We start from the raw sequence: 22002 nt of genomic DNA, 5'->3' as shown, positions 1-22002 counted from the left end.
AGTTGCTCCTCACTCACTTTTCTGGAAACAGACCTCCGGGCACTTCAGGGTGTCACAAGGTTGAACTCTAGTAACTCAGGTTTCACCATTACTCTTTCTATCTTCTGTAGCACACACCCCTCTGGCATGGTCATATTTGTGGGTTTTGAGGCAGCTTAGGAGGACTTACACATGTCAATATACTTCTTCCTGGAACTTGGAGCCACAGACAATATCAGTGAACTCATGTACGTTTTAATTTTTCTCCTATGGAAAGCATACTCTCTCCAGAAACCTAGGCTGGCCTTAGAGAAATGCTCTGGGGACCGGGGTGGGCACTTGCCGATGACGCATCTTGTATTGTTAGGCAAAAGCTAAGTGGAGGCCTAGACCCTGTGTGTATTCTAGCTGTTACCTTGCCTGCTTCTCTGCCCCTTTGGTGTCACACTGACTTTCTTTTCGTGTCCCAGGAGTGCATTAATAAGGCATTGACAATGCCTGTTTCCACAGAACTGGAGGGGTCTCATCATTTGTTGGACCCATTAGTTGAAACAAGCCGTAAAACCAGCTTTTTGACTAGACTGAGTATTGAACCTCTTGGCCATCAGCCATCAGTCCAGTTGTGGTAGACGGGAGCTTAATCGCAAAGAAAAAGCAGTGGCCACACCCAGGTCTCTCCAGGTTATTAAAGCTTTCTAAAACCAAGGACCACTTTTAGTTACAGTCTAACTCCAGCGCTTTGGGACTTGATATCAAAGGGATTGTTGAATTTGCCTTGTTGTCTCAAGAGAAACTTTTAGTCCAGTGTTGTAGAAGATTAAGAAATGGTAACTTAGTCTTCAACTCGGCAGGTTTACAGCGTCCAAGTGTGGGTTATTTTTCATCTGTTCTTTGGGACACTTCAGTTAAGTCCATTGAGAAAGAAGAAAAAGAACAGTACCTGTGATTTAGCAGAATTCCCCTCAAAATGAAGCGAGCTTTTAGTGTGCTTGAGTAGCAAGCAAGAACTGTGTGCTGCCAGTCCTTCCTTTTATTCACGCATGTGGTAACCGAAGTTCCCTCAAAGGACCCTGCGTTTGCTGCCTGTGAGACCAGTCCCCTCTGTGCAGACACTGGCCCTCCAGGAAGGCTCCCAGACAACCACACACTCAGCTTTCAGACCAGAACACAGACAACAGGGAAGCAGACCCAGTGCACAGAGCACAGCCGAATCAGGTCTCCATGCCCTTTCCCTGGAGGTCGGACACCCTGGCCCAACCTTCCGAGGCTTTATTCTCCCCTTCCCCATTCCCCAGGGTCTTCTTAGCATGGATTTGTGCTCTCAAAACGGCATTTAAATGTATTTCCCTACAGCCAACACTCAGTATAAGACAGATGTAAATTGAGAAGAACTATTCATTAAACATACCCACTCAAAGTTTGTTGACTGGAAATTAGTGTTCCCCAAAAGGAAACTGCAGTCTCAGTAGTTTGACCTTCTTTGTCAGAATGATTGGATTTGACTTAATTTCCAATATTACATTTCAATGCACCAGCAAGAAGAAAGGCACCCACACTGGCAGGGTGCGGTGCAGCAGTAGTAAACAGCATGCTCTAAACTGTAGTTCTAACTTTTTCAAAAACGGATTTTCCAATGAGCTATGTCCATAAAGTGTATAGGAAGGAAGACACGTTTACAGATTTCCTCCTGTCTGGAAGCAGTGAGAAGACAAGTGTTTGTTGGTGACAGGCTGCCCGCCACCCAAGACTTGGCAGGCGTAGCCATCACAGCCTTTGTGCAGATGGAAATGTAGCAGTGAATTTTCAGAAAATGGAAACATTAAAGAAACTGGCTATTCAGTAGGTACCTTATAACAATACTAATAACTGTACACTAAAAATGTGTAACTTCCACAAGAGCAATATGTTTCCACTGTATCCTCTGTTAGCCTGTCTTGTGATGTGTGACTTATCAAAGAAAGTCAGTACCAAGAAAAATTTATATTAAAAATGATGAGTTCATTTAAAGTGTTGGTTAGATCCTTGCTTTGAAAGCGCACTCTAAACTACAATGCCAGACAGTAATATGAATGTGACAGATGACTTAAGGACCATGTGTGTGCAGTGAGGGCCAATTAAGGACAATTAGGAGCAGGAGTGGAATGCAAAAGTAGTCACCCACCAGGCAAGCTCGTTTGTGGTGGGAAGAAACTGACCACCAGGCCTAAAGCATTGAGGATTTCAGAGTGCATCTGTAACTAAATTATAAATGACAGAATGTTATACTTTTACTCTGTAGAACTTTTAACAAGGCATTGCCTGTTGTAGGATTATGTTTCTATTTTATGTGATATCTTTCATTGAATTTAGAGATGGGCAGCTAATGGTTGATAAGAGTGAATACAATGGAGAGCTCGGGTCTAGAAGTTAGGTGAAGAGTGTCTTTTATGCTAAGAGGAGCAGAATACAGGTAACTAAAGCAATAAATGAACTTTTTTATAGATAATTGTCCTAGTGACTTAAATGATATTCTTAAATATGCCAAAAGCTGAATAGGCCTGTTTAATGGCTATACACATTATCCATACATTTCGGAAAAGTAACGTACTGCTGAAGTATCCAAAATAGGTGTGTGCTTTATCTTTTCAAAGGCCTGCTGTATTGTTGTGATTTATCGTAAGAAATGTGTTTTGGTCTTCCTTCCTTGCCTGGCACAGAGCTCGCAGGTCCTTGGAATCTCCCAAGTAGTGAGAGTGATGAAGTGCCTGTCACTCTGCTAATGATGACTTTTGGAACTCACCTAACTATGAGGGCTGGTTGCCAGTGAAGCCGACCATGTGACTAGAGAGATGGAACCTTAGCCCCATCCCTTAACCTCTGGGGAGGGGAGAGGGGCTGAAGGTTGAGTCAGTTGCCGATGTCCAAGGATCGTGTCTGCCTATGTAGTGAAGCCCCCATAAAAACCCGGAAGGACGGGGTGGAGAGAGCTGGCGGATTGGTGAGCATGTGGAGATGTGGGAGAACAGTGCACGCGGAGAGGACGCAGAAGAACCTCGCCCTGTCCTCAGTCCTGGCTTTATGTTTATTTTCCGTTTGGCTGTTCCTGAGTTACATCCTTTTACAATAAACCAGTGATCTAGTAACATGTTTCTCTGAGTTCTCTGAGCCACTCTTCAATTAGGAAATCAGTGGAACCCAAGGAGGGGGTCTTAGGAACCTTTGATAAATAGCCAGTCCATCAGAAGGACAGGTGACAACCTGGATTTGTGATTGGCAGCTTGAGTTGGAGGGAGTTGTTGGAACCTCCAATTTGTAACCAGCTGGTCAGAAGTACAAGCCCGGGCTTGGAACTGGCATCTTATATTGGGGTGGGGAGCTGTCTTGTAGGGCTGAGACCTCAACCTGTGGAATCTGATGCTCTTTCCAGGTAGATAGTGTCAGAATTGAGTTGAATCAGACACTCTGCTGCTATCTGGCATTGCTTGTCAGAGGTTCAGGGGACCTCCTCCCCTGACACATACACATTGAAATTGGCTCCTCAGAACACAAAGAACTTGCCACAGTGCATCAAGGTATGGGTTGAGGCTTCAGATTATAACAGGTAGTTTCTGCATAAAGAGTTTATGTTTTATACTCAGGGCAGACATAGTGAGTTTATAATATGGAATTTGGAAGCCAAAATAATACACCACTATGGTATCCACATATTTGTCTGCTTTTTTAAAGATTTTATTGATTTATTTTTAGAGAGGGGAAGGGAGTGAGGACATCAATGTGTGGTTGCCCCCTACTAGGGTCCTGACCTGCAACCCAGGCATGTGCCCTAAACTGGGAATCAAATCAGTGACCCTTTGGTTCTCAGGTCAGCATGCAATCCACTGAGGCATACCAACCAGGGCTGCCTTTTCTTTCTTTCTTTTTTTTTTTTTTGCTATGCATATTTTAGTTAGTAAAAACTTTTTAAAGATGGCAATTCTAAAGATCTGATCATTGTGAATTAAAATAATGGTGGACTAAAGAACCAACAGGTTTTATTCTGGAGCTGTTTTCTCTTCCAGTGTAATGTTCAGTATGAAGAATGAGTGAGATTCAAAACACACACTCACACACACACATGACACCAAACAAACTAGATTCCCATCTAAACCAAGGGTCTCGTCCCACAGTGAAACACTGAGTGAGATGTCACAGCAGTGGCCCTTTCCTCCCGTCTTTTGCCTGTGGCTCACCTATGTCGCTCTTCTCTGCAAACCCGACCAAAGTGTAAAAACACAGGTGCACTGTGAACCCAGGGGGTGAGCTGGGGAGAGGTCAGAACCCTCTGTTCTCTTGCTAACCTCCCCTACTCTCCCAGCATGGCCAGCACTAGTCACATGGCAGGCTGATGCAGAATGAGGAACCGCCTGATGCAACCTCTTGTTTCACAGAGACGCATTCCTCTTGAGGTTCATGCACATTAGCCGGCACCTCATCCGGAAGGGCTGGCCAGTCTCAGTTCCAATTACACCATCCAATCAGCGAGTCAAGTATTCTGATTTTTACTTTTAACAATGTAACTCCCACAGTACTAATGTCTAGCGACCTATTTTGTGTTTTTTAAAGTATTGATCCAGAGACATTTGAAGTCACTTTCAGGAGGGGTTCTCCTGACCACTTCCATCTCAACGTGCAGCTACATCAGAGTTTCCAGAATTTTCCCCAGGACAGTCTTCATAAAAAGCTAGCCTTGATTTTCTTCCCCTCTCCTTCCTCTCTGCCCATCCCCACCCCTGCTCATGTCCTGTGAACATGGACAATGATTTAGCCTTCCTCCTGCTAGAAAAAAATTCTTCCTTTTTAGGAAGCCAGCAGAATCGGGCTGGCCATCAAACAGATTCTGTCTATCAGGGTCCAGCCCTGGCTCTCTGAGGCTATCGGGACTAAGGATGGCAGAGCAACAGGGGAGCTGGTGGCAAGGACCACCACCTCATGCCTGTTTGTCAGATGTCAGAACTTCCTGCCAAAACAAAGGACTCCAGTTTTTATTGTCCAGTTTTCAATACTCCTGAAAAAAGGTAAGATTTTAAATATTATTTAACATTGAAATATGAAATAGAAAGAGAGCTTATTTAGATCATTTTCCATTTAGCCTTTTGGAAGTCTCTGAATGAAGAGAGAAGTGACCTCATTTGTGTAGCAAACCTCTATTAACACACACTGATGCAACTTTGCAGCAAGAGAGAAAGGAGAGGGAAATATTTTGAAGTGTTGCTTCTATGAGCCAACAGCCAAAACAGGTACGGCATGCTGGCGTGCTGGTCCACCATCGGCTTTGTGGGTCCCTCCATGTTGCTGTCGCTGTCTGTCCTCAACTCGGGGGGCTCTGACGAGGTCAGAACGAAGGCCTGGCTCACAGCCGCCTGCTCCACATGCACCCCCACGTGTTCCAAAGCTTGGAACTAAACTCAGACCCAACGATTGCTTTATTTTCTTTTTTAAAATAAGGAAATTGTATCATTTTTAATTTTTATTTGTTTTTAGAGAGAGGAGAGAGGGAAAGAAACATCAATGTGTGCTTGCCTACTGGGAGCCCGACCTGGCGCACAACCCAGGCATGTGCACGGACTGGAAACTGAACCGACAACCCTGTGGCTCGCAGGCGGGCGCTCAACCCACTGAGCCACACCAGCCGGGGCAACGATTGCTTTATTTTCAAACACATTAAAATGTGCTCACTCTTAGAGTGTGGAAGTAAGACTGACAGTGGGAGCCTTTGTGCGGGACACTCAATTCTGTGGCTCTGGCTAATCATTCTGGCAAACATTCTGTTCTGAGCACATTTGTTGAAATGCTGCTGCTCTGCCCACAGTGCCAGACAGACACCCACGGCTGTATCTCAGTGCCCAGCAGGGCTGTCCTAAAGATACTGCCCCAGGACACCTAGCACCAGCTCCTCTCTTGCTCTGCCATCCTTAGTCCCCATAGCCTCAGAGAGCCAGGGCTGGACGATAATGGACAGGCTGCCAACAAAACAGACTTGCCCTGCCTCCTCTGGGCTCAGTCCAGAGGAGAAGTGAGCATGCACACAGGTGCTAGAGCAAAGGGGAAGTGTGCCACAGAGAAGAGGAGGGGCACTTGGGGAAATCACCTTGAAACCAAAGTGATGGCTAAAGGGACAAGGGACGGAGCAGGGAGGAGCATTCTGACAGAGAACAGATTTGCTGGGTGGCACAGCATGACAAGTTTTATTAGACAAAACCCAAAGGCAAGATGGCTCAGGGTGTGGCTTCTAGAGGGACATGGTGCCACAGGCCAGGCTAAGGGAAACATCAAGGTAAAGAGCATTCTGGAGCCACCAGGGGTATTCATGGGGAAGTGATCTGATCCAGCTTGTACTGACAAACATCACTGTGGCTGCAGGTGGGAAGAGAATGGGGGCCGTGATTGGGGCCCGTGGTAAGTGGGGAACTGGAAATGGTGTGTAAAACAAGGAAGGTGAGCAAGACAGAAGAGTGGCTGGTGCTGGAGATTTCGGTCTGGTGGACCTCATGACCCTCCAGGCTTCCTCTGAGGTCCTCGCAGCCATTTTTCTAGATTGGTCTGCGGGGAGGAGGATGACTGGAGAGAGAAACAGGGACAGGAACCAGGAGGCAAGGAGGTAGGCCTGCCTCTGCCATGAGACCCATATATGCTCTGAGGCCAGTCTCAGCCCCCTCTTGGTGGTGTGGGGGGTGGGGGTGGTTCTCATCTGTTAAACAGGGTATTTGCAGGGTGCCAGCATACATTAATTTCTCTAACAGAAAATGGCCAATTCTAAAAGCAGTAGCTGGTAGAGTGGGCCACAGTGCCACCTAGTGTCCATGAGGGGTGTGCCCTGCAGCCTCAGTTCCCCAGGCTCAGGTCCTTCACTGCTGTGCATTTTCCTCCTTCCTGCACTCTCTCTGACCACGTCTCCAGCTCCCTTCCTCCTCCCATACCTCTGCCCTTGATCCCTGTTTTCTTCTTTCTCCCCTGCTTGCTATAATCTTCCTGGGAGATCAGCCACACCCTTGGGTGAAACTACCCCCTTTGTTACTGACTCTTTTTTTTTTAAATTATTGTTCAAGTACAATTCTCTATCTTTTACCCCCATCCGGGCCCACCCAACCAGCCAGTTACTGACTCTTTTTATTCTCATACCCAGATCTGCAGTGGGGCCCCCCATCACGTCTCCAGAGCCCCAGCCCACGATATCCACCTTCTTTGCCCCCCAGTAGCCACTAGCCTAGACCTCAGACTGCAAAGGCAGAAAACGCTGGGCCTGGCACGGAGCCCACACAGCGTTTCCACAGCGCACATTCTGATAGGACCAGCGCACAGGTGCCACGACTCAGTTCTGGCAGGTCAGGCTGATTCTCCCTCTGCCATGTGTCTTACATCCAGCGTTGCCACTTGTTAATGGATGGTTGGGAAGAGTGATGCTCCGAAAGTGTGGAGCTCTCACAGACCCTGCAGGGCCCCTTGACCTTCCTTGACCTGCTGGTCTCTGCCCAGCCGTAGCCCCCAACTCCTTGGCCTGCCATCGGGAACACTGCTTGTGTTTTTTCTTTATGGTCAAAAGAATACATGTCACTGGAGATACGTTTAAACATACATTCTCACAGAAAGACAAAAATAACAAAACGAAAAATCACCCACGTTCCCATCCAGAGGTACCCATTATTAGGTTTCATATATTCTCTGAAGGTATTTTTCTATGCATGTGCATACCTATAACTGAGACAGAATGATTACATATAGATTAGATTTTACAAATGGATCATATGGGCCATACTTCTCTGAGATACCTCCCAGCTTTAATATACCCATACATGTTATTCATAGAGATCTACCTAATCATTTTCATGGCTGTGTTTGAAATCACCATAATTTATTAAACCAATTTCCTAAGAAAAGACAATTAGATTGTATTAATTTTTAATATATATCTTTTAATTCTTTTAGACAATTTTCTTTTTTTAAGATTATATTTACCTATTTTTAGAGAGAGGGGAAGAGAGGAAAACAGAGAGACAGAGAAACAGATGTGAAAGAGAAACATCAGTCGACTGCCTCTCTTATGCACCCCGACCAGGGGCTGAACCTGCAGCCAGGCCTGTGCCCTGACCAGGAATTGAACCAGTGACCATTCCCTTTGTGGTACGATGCCCAGCCAACTGAGCCGCACCAGTCAGGGCTAGATAATCTTCTTAAGATAAACTTCTTATAATACAACTGTTAGGTTAAAGGAATAGTTTTAAAAAAAATCTTGGTATATTTATCAAATTGTCCTCCAAAATGGTCATTGTAGTTAATACTCCCCTAAGCCTGCAGGAAGGTGTCCGTTTACACATGGCCTGGACAATGCTGGGTATTGATAACAATTTGATCACAGAAAAAGGACACATTCTTTTGAGTTAAATGTATTTGACTCAAATATTTTTGAGAGACTCAACATTTTTCTATTTTAATTGACCATTTTTATTGCTTCTTTTTTTGCTTTTTTTCAAAATTATTTTATTGTTGTTCAATTACAGTTGTCTGCATCCCCCACCCCATTTTTAATTGCTTCTAAAGTAAATTGCCTATTGCACTTTGCAGTTTTTTCTGGGGTGTTTATTTTTTTCCTAATAATTTTATGAGAACATTTTATATGTTAAAAAGATTCTTTGGTTCCACTTTCAAGATGAAAGCACAAGGAGACCCACAGCCCCTCCCCAGTAAAACAAGCAAAACTGGTGAAAACTATTAAAGATTTTCAAGTGTCTGTCTCGAAATTCTCCTAAGGCAGCGATTTTTCAACCGCTGTGCCACAAGAATTTTTAAAACACACAGTACCTGACTGTTTAGTCAGGGGCACTGACCTCTTTTCCCTTGGATTGCCAAACAAAAAATGACAACAGCCAACACAACAATAGCCATTTGGTGTGAATTAATCAAAATTATACCTATTTTTTGTCAGATCAACAAAAAAATTTCTGGTGTGCTGCAGAATTTAAGTAATTAGTTTATGTGTGCCATGAGATCAAAAGGGTTGAAAATCGCTATCCTAAAGGCATACAGCAAATGAAGAAACATTTATCCAAGAAAATCCACTAAAATTTGGTAAGGACAGTAAAGACTATGTGGTATTCGAGCCACTACTCTCTCCCTGCCACCCGCCCTCAGTCATCTCAGTCTGATGAAAGCTCCATCTAGGTGAGTGTAGCCGAGACAGGTTTCTTCCCCCCTCAGCAACTGATCAAGGGTCATTGCATCTCACTAGCTGCGACAGGCTACCAGTGTTTCTCATCCCTTAAAAGGGAGGATTGAAGAAGTGTCACCAGGAGTTTGGGGATTCCTTTCTCCCACCCAACCCCTGCCCATAGAATGGAGGCTGTACCCCAGGCAGGGTAGGTGAAGAATACTGGGGCCTCAATTGCCTTCACATGGCAGGCTGACTAAATGAAGAGAGAAATCAGCAGTTCAATAATAGTACCTGGAGACTTTAACACCTACTTCCAGTCTTGGATAGGAAACTGGGCAGAAGGTCAACAAGGAAATAAGGCTTACACAGCACTCTACACGGCCTGGCGTGACAGGTGTCTACAGAACGCTCCACCCAGCAACAGCAGGATGCACATTCTCCTCAAGCCCACATGGGGGCGTCTCCAGGATAAACACACACTGGGTCATAAAACAAACCTTGATAAACTTCAAAGGACTGAATGATACAAAGAATGTTCTCCAGTCACAGTGGAATGAAATTAGAAATTAGTAAAAGAAAGAAATTGGGGAAGTTCACAATGATGAGAAAGTTAAATAACACTATTGAGTAGCCAAAGAGTCACAGAAAAAATGATAAAGGAAATTAGAAAATACTTTAAAATTCATGAAAATGAAGACACATCATACCAAAATTTATGAGATGCAACTAAAGCAGTACATAGAAGGAGATTTATAGCTGTAAATGCCCACATTAAAACAGATCTCAAGCCCTGGCTGGCGTAGCTCAGTGCATGAGCACGGGCTGCAAACCAAAGCATCGCAGGTTCGATTCCCAGTCAGGGCACATGCCTGGGTTTCAGGCCACAGCCCCCAGCAACCGCACATTAATGTTTCTCTTTCTCTCTCTCTCTTTCTCCCTCCCTTCCCTCTCTAAAAATAAATAAATAAAATCTTTTAAAAAAAGAAAAAAAACAGATCTCAAATTGGCAACCTAAACCAAAAAGCAAGTAGAAAGAAGGACATTATAAGGATTAGAGTAGAAATTAATGACACAAAGAATAGAAAAATAATAGAATCGACAAAATCAAAAGTTGTTTTTTTGAAACCTGAAACACTATGTTCTTTGCAGCATTATTTACAATAGCCAAGATGTGGAAGCAGCCCAAGTGCCCTTCAGCACATGAGTAGATAAAAAAGCAGTGGTGCATTTACACAATGAAATACTACTTGGCTGTAAAAAAAATAAATAAATCTTACTCTTTGTGTCAGTATGGATGGGCCTGGAGAGAATTATGGTAACTGAAATAAGCCAGTCAAGTCAGAGAAAGACAAATACAATATGATATCACTTATACATGGGACCTAATGAACAAAATAAACTAACAAAATAGAAACAGACTCATAGATAGAGAACAGACTGACAGCTGTCAGAAGGGAGAGTGGCTGGGTGAAAAAAGTGAAGGGATTAGTCAAAAAAAAAAAAAAACCAACCCTCAGAGACAACAGTATGGTGATTACCAGAGAAGAGGGGGAGGGGAAATAAATGGGGATGGGAGGAGACTTGACTTGGGGTGGTGACCACATAGTACCGTTGTATGCCTGAAACCTATAGAATTGTATGAGCCAATGTCACCCCGATAAATTCAATTGTAAAATAAATAAAGTTTCTTTGAAAAGATCAACAAAACTAACAACTCTTTAGCTACACTGATCAAGAAAAAATAGTAAAATTACTAAAGTCAACTATAAAAGAGGGAACATTGCTACCAACCTTATAGAAATAAAAAATAATTATAAGGGACTACTATAAACAACTCTATGTCAATAAAGCAGATAACAGATAAAACTAAAAGGCACCCAGAAGAATAAAAATTATTGAAAATACCTCAAGAAAATTAAAAAATCTGAATAGACCTATAACAAGAAATTAAATTAGCAATTAATATACTTCCCACAAAGAATATTCCAGGACCAGATGATTTCCCTGGTGAATTCTACCAAACCTTTAAAGAATTAATACCAATTCTTTACGTATCTTCCAAAACGGACCACTTCCTAACTCATTCTATGAGGCCAGTATTACCCTGGTACCAAAACAACAAAAGATATACAAAAAAAGAAAACTATAAAACAATATCTCATGCATATAGATGCAAAGATCATCAGCAAAATACTAACAAATTCAGCCCAGCAATATGAAGAAGAAGGAAGAGGATGAGGATGGGGAGGAAGAGGAGAAAAAGAGGAATTATACACCATGATCAGGGGTTTATTCCGAGAAGGCAAGGGTGCTTTAACATCCAAAAACCAATTTTTGTAATACACTGTGTCAACAGAATACACTATGATCATCACAATAAATTTAAAATATGTATATTTGACAAAATTCAACACCCTTTAATGGTAAAAAAAAAAACCCACTCAACAAAATAGGAATAGAAAACTTCCTCAGTTTAATAAAGGGCAAAGAGAATCTATGAAAAGGCCACAGCTAATAGTTTTTCACTTAATGGTGAAATTTAAACATTTCCTCCAAACTATTGAGAACAAGATAAGATGCCTCTCACAATTTCTATTCAAGGTTGTACAAAAGACTCTACCTAGGAAAATTAGGCAAGAAAATGAAACAAAAGCCATCAGATTAGAAAGGAACAAGTACAACAGTCTCTATTTACATGGTCTTTTTTTTTTCTTTGCTTAACCCCTTCACCCAGTGCCCAAACTCCCTCCTCTCTGACAGCTGTCAGCCTGTTCTCATTGCTTATGTGTCTGTTTCTATTTTGTTAGTTTATTTTTTTCATTAGATTCTGCATATAAATGAAATCATATGGTACTTGTCTTTCTCTGACTGGCTTATTTCACTTTACATATGCTCTCCAAGTGCATCATGCTGTGTAGCAAAGGGTAAAATTTTCTTCTCTTTTATGGCTGAGTAGTATTCCATTGTGTAAATGTCCCATAGTTGTTTTATCTACTCATTTACTGAGGGATACTTGGGCTGCTTCCACATCTTGGCAATTGTAAATGATGCTCCAATGAACATAGGGATGCTTATGTTCTTTCAAATTAGTATTTTGGGTTTATTAAGATATATTCCCAGAAGTAGAATCACTAGATCATAAGGCAGTTTCCATTTTTATGTTTTTTAGGAAACTCCATACTGTATGCCACAGAGGCTGCACCAGTCTGCATTCCCACTAACAGTGCATGAGGGTTCCCTTTTTCACCACATCCTCACCAGCACTTGTTTTTTGTTGATTAATTGATGACAGCCATTCTGACAGTTGTGAGGTGATATCTCTTTGTGGTTTTTATTTGTATTTCTCTGATGATTAGTGATTTGGAGCACCTTTTCATACATCTATTGGCCATCTGTATGCCCTCTTTGGAGAAGTGTCTATTCAGGTCCTTTGCCTATTTCTTAATTGGATTGTTTATGTATATGTGTGTTGAGTTTTATAAGTTCTTTATAAATTTTGGATGTCAACCCCTTATCAGATGTATCACTGGCAAATATGTTCTCCCATTTAGTGGGTTGTCTTTTCATTTTGTTGATGGTTTCCTTTGCTGAGCAAAACTTTTTAGTTTGATGTAGTCCCATTTGCTTATTCATTTTTGTTTCTCTTGCCTGAGGAAATATATCAGAAAAAAAATATTGTTATGAGAAATGTCAGAGACTTTATTGCCTATGTTTTCTTCTAGGATTTTTATGGCTTTGATTCTAACATTTACCCCTCTAATCCATTTTTAGTTTATCCTTATGTGTGATGTAACAGGATGGCCTAGTTTCTTTTCTTTTCTTTTTTTTTTTGCACATATCTGTCCAATTTTCCCAATTTTCCCAATACCATTTGTTAAATAGATTATCTTTACTCCATTGTATGTGTTTGCCTCCTTTGACCATAGAGGCATAGGTTAATTTCTGGGCTCTCTATTTTGTTCCATTGAGCTGCATGTCTGTTTTTATACCAGAACCATGCTGTTTTGATTACTATGGACTTATTGTATAGTTCCATACCAGGTGGCATGATCCCTCCAACTTTGTTCTTCTTTCTCAAGATTGCTGTAGCTATTTGGATTCTTTTGTGTTTCCATATCAATTTTTGGAATATTTGTTCTAGTTCTGTGAAATACACCATTGGTATCTTGATATGAATTGTGTTGAATCTATAGATTGTTTTGGCTAGTACGTACATTTTAATGATGTCAGTTTTTCCTATCCATGAATATGGTATATGCTTCCACTTATTTGTATCTTCTTCATTTTCTGTCTTCAGCATCTTATAATTTTCCAAGTACAAGCCTGTTACATCCTTGGTTAAATTGGTGCAATTATAAATGGGATTGTTTTCTTAGTTTCCCTTTCTGAGAGTTAATTATTGGTGTATAACAATGCAACTGATTTCTGGATTTTTATTTTGTATTCTGCTACTGTACTGAATTCATTGATCTAGCAGTTTTTTTTTGTGGAATCTTTAGGGTTCTCTATATCCAGTCTCATGTCATCTGCAAATAATGACAGTTTTACTTCCTTTCCAGTTTGGATGCCTTTTATTTCTTCTTGTCTAATCACTGTGGCTAGGACTTCCAGTACTATGTTGAGTAAGAGTGGTGAGAGCAGACATCCCTTTGTCTTGTTCCCAATCTTAAAGAAAACACTTTTAGTTTTTGCCTATTGAGTGTAATGTTGGCTGTGGGTTTGTCATAAATGGATGTTGGGTGTTATCAAATGCTTTTTTTCTGCATCTATTCAGATGATCATGTGGTTTTTATCCTTCATTTTGTTTATGGAGTGTATCACATTTATTTTGGATATTGTACCAACCTTGCATCCCTGGAATAAATCCCACTTGATCATGGTGTATGATCTTTTTAATGTATTGCTGTATCTGGTGTGCTGATATTTTATTGAGGATTTTAGCATCTATGTTCATCAGGGATATTGGCCTATAATTTTCTTTGCAGTGTCTTTATCTGGTTTGGGAATTAGGATAATGCTAGCCCTGTAAAATGAGTCTGACAGTCTTCTCTCCTCTTGAAATTTTTAGAATAGTTTGATAAGGATAGGTGTTCTTTCTTTTTAAAGTATATTTTATTAATAATGCTATTACAGTTGTCCCATTTTTTCTCCCCTTTATTCCCCTCTGTCCTGCACCCCACCCTCCCACCAGCATTCTCCCACCTTGGTTCATGTCCATAGGTCATACATACAAGTTCTTTGGCTTCTCCATTTCATATACTATTCTTAACCTCCCCCTGTCTATTTTGTAGGATAAATGTTCTTTTAATGTTTGATAAAGTTCACCTGTGAAGCCATTTGATCCAGGACTTTTGTTTTGGGGGAGATTTTGGTTACTGCTTCAATTTTATTAGTTTTTATTTGTTAGTTCAGATTTTCTGATTCTTCCTGATTCAGTTTTGGAAGAATGTATGTTTCTAGGAATTTTTCTATTTTGTCTATTTGTGGACCTTATATACATCCACAAATGAGTGGAAGCATATACCATTTGCCTCCTTCTTAAAGAAGATCCATTTTGATGACATATAGTTGTTCATAATATTTTCTTACTATCCTTTGCATTTCTTCAGGGTTAATTGTTACTTCTCCTCTTTCATTTCTGATTTCATTTATTTGGGTCCTCTCTCTTTTTTTCTTGATTAATCTGATTAAATGTTTGTCAATCTTGTTTATCTTTTCAAAGAACAAGTTCTTGGTTTCATTGATCTTTTGTACTATTGTTTTACTCTAATCCAATTATTTCTGCTTTGATCTTTATTATTTCCTTTCTTCTACTTACTTTGGACTTTGCTTGTTGTTTTTTTCTAGTTCCTTTAAGTGTAAAATTAGATTGATTATTTGAGATTTTTCTGGTTTCTTGAGATAGGCCTGCAATGCTGTGAATTTCCCTCTTAGAATTGTTTTCACTGTGTGCCATAGATTTGGGGGTCATTGTGTTCTCATTTGCATTTGTTTCAAGGTATCTTTAGATTTCTTCCTTGATCTCACTCGTAACCCATTCATTGTTTAGTAACATGTTAATTAGCCTCGATGAATTTTTGTGTTTTTCAGGTTTTTTCTTGTAATTAGGTTCTAGTTTCATACCATTGTGTTTGAAGAATATGCTTGGTATGATTTCAATCTTTTTAAATTCATTGAGACTTGTCTTGTGGCCTAAAATGTGGTCTGTCCTGGAAAACATTCCATGTGCACTTGAAGAGAATGTATATTCTGCTGCTTTGGGGTGAATGTTCTGAGGGTATCAATTAAATCTATCTGATCTAGTGTGTCATTTAAGGCCACCATTTCCTTGTTGGTTTTCTGTCTAGAAGATCTATCCATTGATGTCAATAGAGTGTTAAAATCCCCTACTATGACTGTATTACTGCTGATCTCTCTCTTTATGTCCATCAAGATTTGCTTTATATATTTAGGTGCTACTGTGTTGGGTGCATAAATGTTTATGAGGGTTATATCCTCTTGTTGCATTGCTCCTTTTATCATGATGTAGTGTTCTTCTTTGTCTTTTTCTATAGCCTTTGTTTTAAAGTCTGTTAAGTTTTGCTATCCCAGCTTTCTTTTTTCATTTTTATGTGAGTAATTATCTTTTTCCATCCCTTTACTTTTAGTCTGTGTATATGTTTCATTCTGAGGTGGGTCTCTTCTTTTCCTTATCTTGACCTAAGAACATGCTTATTGATTTTAAAGAAAGTGGAAGGGAGGGAGAAGAGAAGAAGGAAAACCTTGTTGTAAGAAGGAAAAATAGATTGGTTCTCTCCTGTACACACCCTGACCAGGGACCAGACCTGCAGCCTAGATGTGTACCCTGACTGGGAATTGAACTTGTTTACAGGATGACATTCTAACCCACTGAGCCACACCAGCCAGGGCTGAGGTGGGTCTCTTGTAGATAGCATATATATGGGTCTTATTTTTCTATCCATTCAGCTACCCTATGTTTTTTATTATATTATTTAAGCCATTTACATTTAAAGTGATTATTGTTAGGTATGTCTTTATTACCATTTTAGTCTTTAAACTATGGTCCTTTTTTTGTTGTTGTTTTTGTTTTGCCTTCTTCTTAAAGAAGACCCTTTAACATTTCTTGGAATACTGGTTTGGTGGTAACAAACTCCTTTAGCTCTTTCTTGTCTGGGAAGCTCTTTATTTCTCCTTCAATTTTAAATGATAGCCTTGCTAGGTAAAGTAGTCTTGGTTGTAGGCCCTTGCTTTTCATCACCTTAATAGTTTATGCCAGTTCCTTCTGCCCTGAAATGTTTCTGTTGAGAAATCAGCTGACAGTCTTTTGATAGCTCTCTTGTAGGTAACTGTCTTTCTTTTGCTGCTTTTAAGGTTCTCTCTTTGTACTTACACATTGCCACTGTGATTATTTTGTGGCAAATTTGATTATCTTAGTGTGGGCCTCTTTGGGTTCATCTTGTTTGGGACTCTCTGCACTGCCTGGATGTGCACTGCCTGGGTGCCTGGCTTTTCCTTCACCAGGTTAGGTAGTTTTCAGTCATTACTTCTTCAAATAGGCTCTAGATCCCTTACTCTCTCTCTTCTCCTTCTGGTATTCCCATGATGTGGATACTGTTATGCTTTATGTTGTCCCAAAGGTCACTTAAGCTACTCTCATTTTTTAAAATTATTCCTCCTTTTCGCTGCTCTGAATGGTTTTCTGCTACCTTGTCTTTCAATTTGATATGGTCTTATACATAGAAAGTCCTAATTAATCCACTTTAAATGGTTAAACTCATAAATGAATTCAGCAAGTTTGCAGGATACAAGATCAATATACAAATGTCAATTGCATTTCTATACAGTAGCTATGAGCAAATCAAAAATAAAATTAAGAACACAATTCCATTTATAATAGCATCAAAAATAATAAAATATTTATGAATACAAAAATACTCTTTTAAAAAAGAAGGGCAAAACTCACACTCTGAAAACTACAAAACATTTTTGAAAAAAAATTTAAAAACTAAATAAATGGAAAGAAATTTCATGTTCATAGATTTAAAAAAATCATTAAGATGACAGTACTCATCCAAATTGATCTACAGATTCAATGCTACCTATTAAAATTTCAACTGCCTGTTTTGCAGTAGTGGATAAGCTTATCCTAAAATTCATATGGAAGTGCAAGAAAACCCAAATAGCCAAGCAATCTTGAAAAAGTAAAACAAAGTTGGAAGATTCACACTTTGCAATTCAAAACTTACTACAAAGTAGCAGTAATCAAAACAGTGTGGTCCTGGAATAAGGATAGATATATAGACCAATGGAATAGAATTTAAAGTCCAGAAATAAAGTCATACATCAATGGCCAACTGACTTTCAATGAGCATTCCAAGTCCATTTAACGGGCAAGAATAGTCTCTGCAATAAATGGTGTTGAGGCAACAAGATTTCTACATGAAAAAGAATAAAGTTGGATATTCTTTATCTCACAATATATACAAAAACTAACTTGAAATGAATCAATGACATAAATATAAGAGCTAAAACTATATAAAACTCTTAAAAGAACACATAAAGGTAAACCTCCATGATCTTGGAGTTGGCATTGTCTTCTTAGATATGACACTAAAAGCATAAGCAGCAACAACAACAAATGAATAACCTAGATATCACAATTCAAAAGTTCTGTGCTTCAAAGGACTCCGTTGAGAAAGTGAGAACATAATCCACAGGATGGGAGAAATTTTTTGCAAATCAAGTGTTTCATAATGGACTTATATCTAAAATATATAAACACCTATTACAACTAAGAAATTAAAGACAAATAGCCCAATTTAAAAATGGGCAAAGAATTGGAATAGATACTTCTCAAGAAGATATGCAAATGCTAATAAGCACATGAAGAGTTGTGCAGCATCATTAGCTATCATAGAAATGCAAATCAGAATCATAATGAGATACCACTTCACACCTGCTAGAATGGCTATAATAATGATGAAAGGTAACAAGTTGTTCATGAGGATGTGGAGAAACTGATACAGTGCTGGTGGGAATATAAAATGGTGCATCTTGTTTTGAAAACAATCTGGTAGTTCCTCAAATGGTTACACAGAGGGTTACCGTATAATCAGCTATTCCATTCCAACTTTATAACCAAAAGAAATGAAAACATTTTCACAACAAACTTCTATACAAATGTTTATAGAAGCAATATTCATAATAGCCAGAACATGGAAACAACCCAAATTCTATCAACTGATGAACAGATAAATAAAATGTGGTATATCCATCTATTGGACTATTTTGTAGCTCTAAAAAGGAATGGAATACTGATACAACATGGATGAACACTGGAAGCATTATGTTAAGTACAAGAAGCCAGTCAAAAAGGACCTTATATTTCACGTAAATTATGTGATTCAATTTATGTGAAATGTCTAGAACAGACAAACGTAAAGAGACAAAAAGTAGAAGAATGCTTCCCAGGGCTGGGGTGCTGGGAAGATTGGGGGTGATAGATAATGGGTACTAAGTTTTGTTTTGTTTTTAGAGCAATGAAAATGTTCTATAATTAATTGTTATGATGAATGAATGCACAGCTCTATGAATATACTACCATTGAATTATATACTCTAAATGGATGAAGTATATGGTATGTGAATTATGTCTCAATAAAGATGTTAAAAATATGGTTCGTGTTTTCTTCATCCTTCTTTTGGCTCAGTAGCCTCCTCAGAATACAGAGCAGCCACTCTTGGCGACTTGGATGCTACAGGCCAAGGAGCAGTGATACTCAGCCTCTTTTGCATCCAGCTGAAGCCAATCTCCCAGCCTCACACCCGCCTCACCCCAAGGACGGGTCCAGCTGTTGTTTCTGCTGCCTAGGTCAGACTGCACTTCTACAAATTATCCTGGAACCTCAAAGATTGCATACAGCTAACCTTGCAACTGTCACCACACAGCTGCCAATGGGAGACACTGGGAATGGCCTCCAATCTGGTCTGATGTTGTTGCCCTGAGGCTCAGGGGACACTCCCCTACAGACTCAAGAAGTCCAAAAGGTCAGTGAAGGTTACATCATCTCCGTAACCCACAAAAGGGCTCCATGAACCTGCCTGCATGGGACCTCCAAGGCCAGAGGAAAGATTCTAATGCCTCCCCAGGACAACCCATGAGCCATGTTTCCACTTCCCTGGTTTCCTTGCTACAGAAATCTGTTACCAGGTCACAGCCTTGGCTGGGCCCTGGAGGCCAGGTCAGCTGCCTCATTAGAGAGGAGGAGGGGTTGCAAAGGACAGCCACACACAGGTAGGCTGATCAGTCTTTCCTGAAGGGAGGTCATCAGCAGAAGCAGATTTGCCTGAAGTCAGTGGATCTTAAGCTTCAGGGAGCTCCAGGAGGCTCTTTCCAATTCCACTGTAGTCTTGTGAATTTTTTTTATTGTTATTCTATTTCAGTTGTCCCAATTTTCCCCCTTCTGCCCTCCTCTTCCCAGCCCACCTCCCCTCCCACAGTCAATCCCCATGCTGTTGTCCATGTCCATGGATCATCCATACATGTTCTTTGACTAGTCCCTTCCCCTTCCTTCCACCGCTCTCCCCCTCCTCCCTCCCCTCTGGCCACGGTCAGTCTGTTTCATGTTTCCATGCTTCTGGATCTATTTTGCTTGTTAGTTTATTTTGTTCACTAGATTCCTCTCATAGGTGAGATCATATGGTAATTGTCTTTCACCAACTGGCTTATTTCACCTTGCATAATTGTCTGCAGTTTTATCCATGCTGTCACAAAAGGTAAGAGTTCTTGCTGTCTGCTGAGTAGTATTCTATTGTGTAAATGTACCAATTTTTGATCCACTCATTTACCGATGGGCACTTAGACTGTTTCCAGCACCTGGCTATTGTAAAGAACGCTGCTATGAACATAGGGGCACACAGATTCTTTTGAACTGATGTTTCGAGATTCTTAGGGCATATTTCCACCAGTGGAAATGCTGGGGCAAAAGGCAGCTCCATTTTTCAATTTTTGAGGAAATTCCATACTGTTTTCCACAGAGGCTGCACCAGTCTGCATTCCCACCAACAGTGCACTAGGGTTCCCTTTTCTCCACATCCTCACTAGCACTTGTTGATTTATTAACAATGGCCATTCTGACCAGTATGAGGTGGTATCTCATTGTGGTTTTAATTTGTATCTCTCTAATGGCTAGTGATATTAAGCATCTTTTCATATGTCTATGGGCCATCTGTATGTCCTCCTTGGAGGAGTATTTATTCAGGTCCTTTGCCCATATTTTAACTGGATTGTTTGTCTTCCTTGTGTTGAGTCATATGAGTTCTTTATATATTTTGAGATTAAACCATGTCCAATATGTTCTCCCATACAGTGGGTTCCCTTTTCATTTTGATGATGGTTTCTTTAGCCATGCAGAAGCTTTTGAATTTGATGTAGTCCCATTTGTTTACTTTTGCCTTTATTTTCCTTGCCCTAGGAGACATATTGGCAAAAACATTGCTACATGGGATATCTGAAATTTTCCTGCCTATGTTTTCCTCTAGGACTTTTTATGGTGTCATGACTTATATTTAAGTCTTTTATCCATTTTGAGTTTATTCTGGTGTATGGTGGGAGTTGGTGATCTAGTTTTTTGTTTTTTTTTTTTGTATGGATCAGTCCAGCTCTCCCAACACCATTTGTTGAAGAGGCTATTTTAACTCCATTTTATGCTCCTGCCCCCTTTGTCAAATATTAATTGACCATAGAGACATGGACTTATTTCTGGGCTCTGTTCTCTATTCTCTATTGATCTATGTGTCTGTTTTTATGCCAGTACCAGGCTGTTTTGATTGCAGGGGCCTTGTAGTACAGTTTGATATCAGGTATTGTGATCCCTCTTGCTATGTTCTTCTTGCTCGGTAGCTGAGGCTATTTGGGGTCTTTTTGTTCCATATACATTTTTGAAATATTTGTTCTAGACCTGTGAAATACGTCATTAAAACTATGGAACACTTCACCAATTTGCACGTCATGCTTGCACCACGGCCCTGTTAACCTTCTCTGTATTGCTCCTATTATAGTATATGTGCTGCTGAAGCTAGCACAATTCCACTGTAGTCTTAAGCTACATTTTTATGGTTTCTATTTTCTTTTCATTTATTAAGGTGTGTTTTATTGCTCAGAATGTGTCTTGATGTTCTAGTCTATGTGGGCTATTATAACAAAATGTCATAAATTCAATTACTTTAAAAAACGAAATTTATTTTCTCACAGTTCTGGAGACTGGAAGTCCAAGATCAAAGTGCCAGAAGGATAAGTGTCTGGTGTGGGCGGTCCCCTGGGCCTGCAGGTGGCTGTCTTCTTGCTGTGTGCTCACATACTGTCTCTTATTATAAGGACACAAATTATATCAGATCAGGGCCCCACTGCTATTGTTACAGTGTGCAGCCAAGAGGGGGGGCCCAAATAAGGATTTGGAATGGGGCCCAGAACTCAAGGTGTCCAGGAAATATTAGGATGTCCTCACCCCTTCCCCCCACAGGTGTGAGTTGGGGGAAAGGACACATGGAGCAGGACCATTGAGAGCTGTTTTATACAGCAACAGCTTTGCAGCTAATCCATGACATGGTCATTTAGCATATCTATAACCTTTAACTAGTTGCATAGATATGTTAAATAGCTGTGGCCATGCTCTGAGTAAGGGGGATGGAAGGAACTTCCCCCACAGATGTAACTGGGGGGCAGATCCCCTGAGTTACAGCACCTGCGTGGGAGCTTGGAGGAGATTGGCTCCATGACATGGGGCCATCCCTGCCCAGACTCACGATGGCAGCCCAGTGAAGCTGGAAGGATATGAGTGCTGGCAGGTTATTATAAGGAGG

The 22002-nt window shown here is 40.5% G+C and overlaps 1 non-coding gene across 1 annotated transcript; it reads right to left on the bottom strand.

Moving 5' to 3' along the window:
* Positions 1-21118: 21118 nt before the first annotated feature.
* Positions 21119-21225, bottom strand: LOC114501108. Its single transcript, XR_003684880.1, has one exon. It is a non-coding gene; the product is annotated as a U6 spliceosomal RNA (small nuclear RNA).
* Positions 21226-22002: the final 777 nt, after the last annotated feature.

Source organism: Phyllostomus discolor, chromosome 6, assembly GCF_004126475.2.
Source record: "Phyllostomus discolor isolate MPI-MPIP mPhyDis1 chromosome 6, mPhyDis1.pri.v3, whole genome shotgun sequence".
NCBI lineage: Eukaryota > Metazoa > Chordata > Mammalia > Chiroptera > Phyllostomidae > Phyllostomus > Phyllostomus discolor.
Note: the sequence above shows the minus strand (reverse complement) of the source record. Positions and strands in the feature narration are given on the sequence as shown.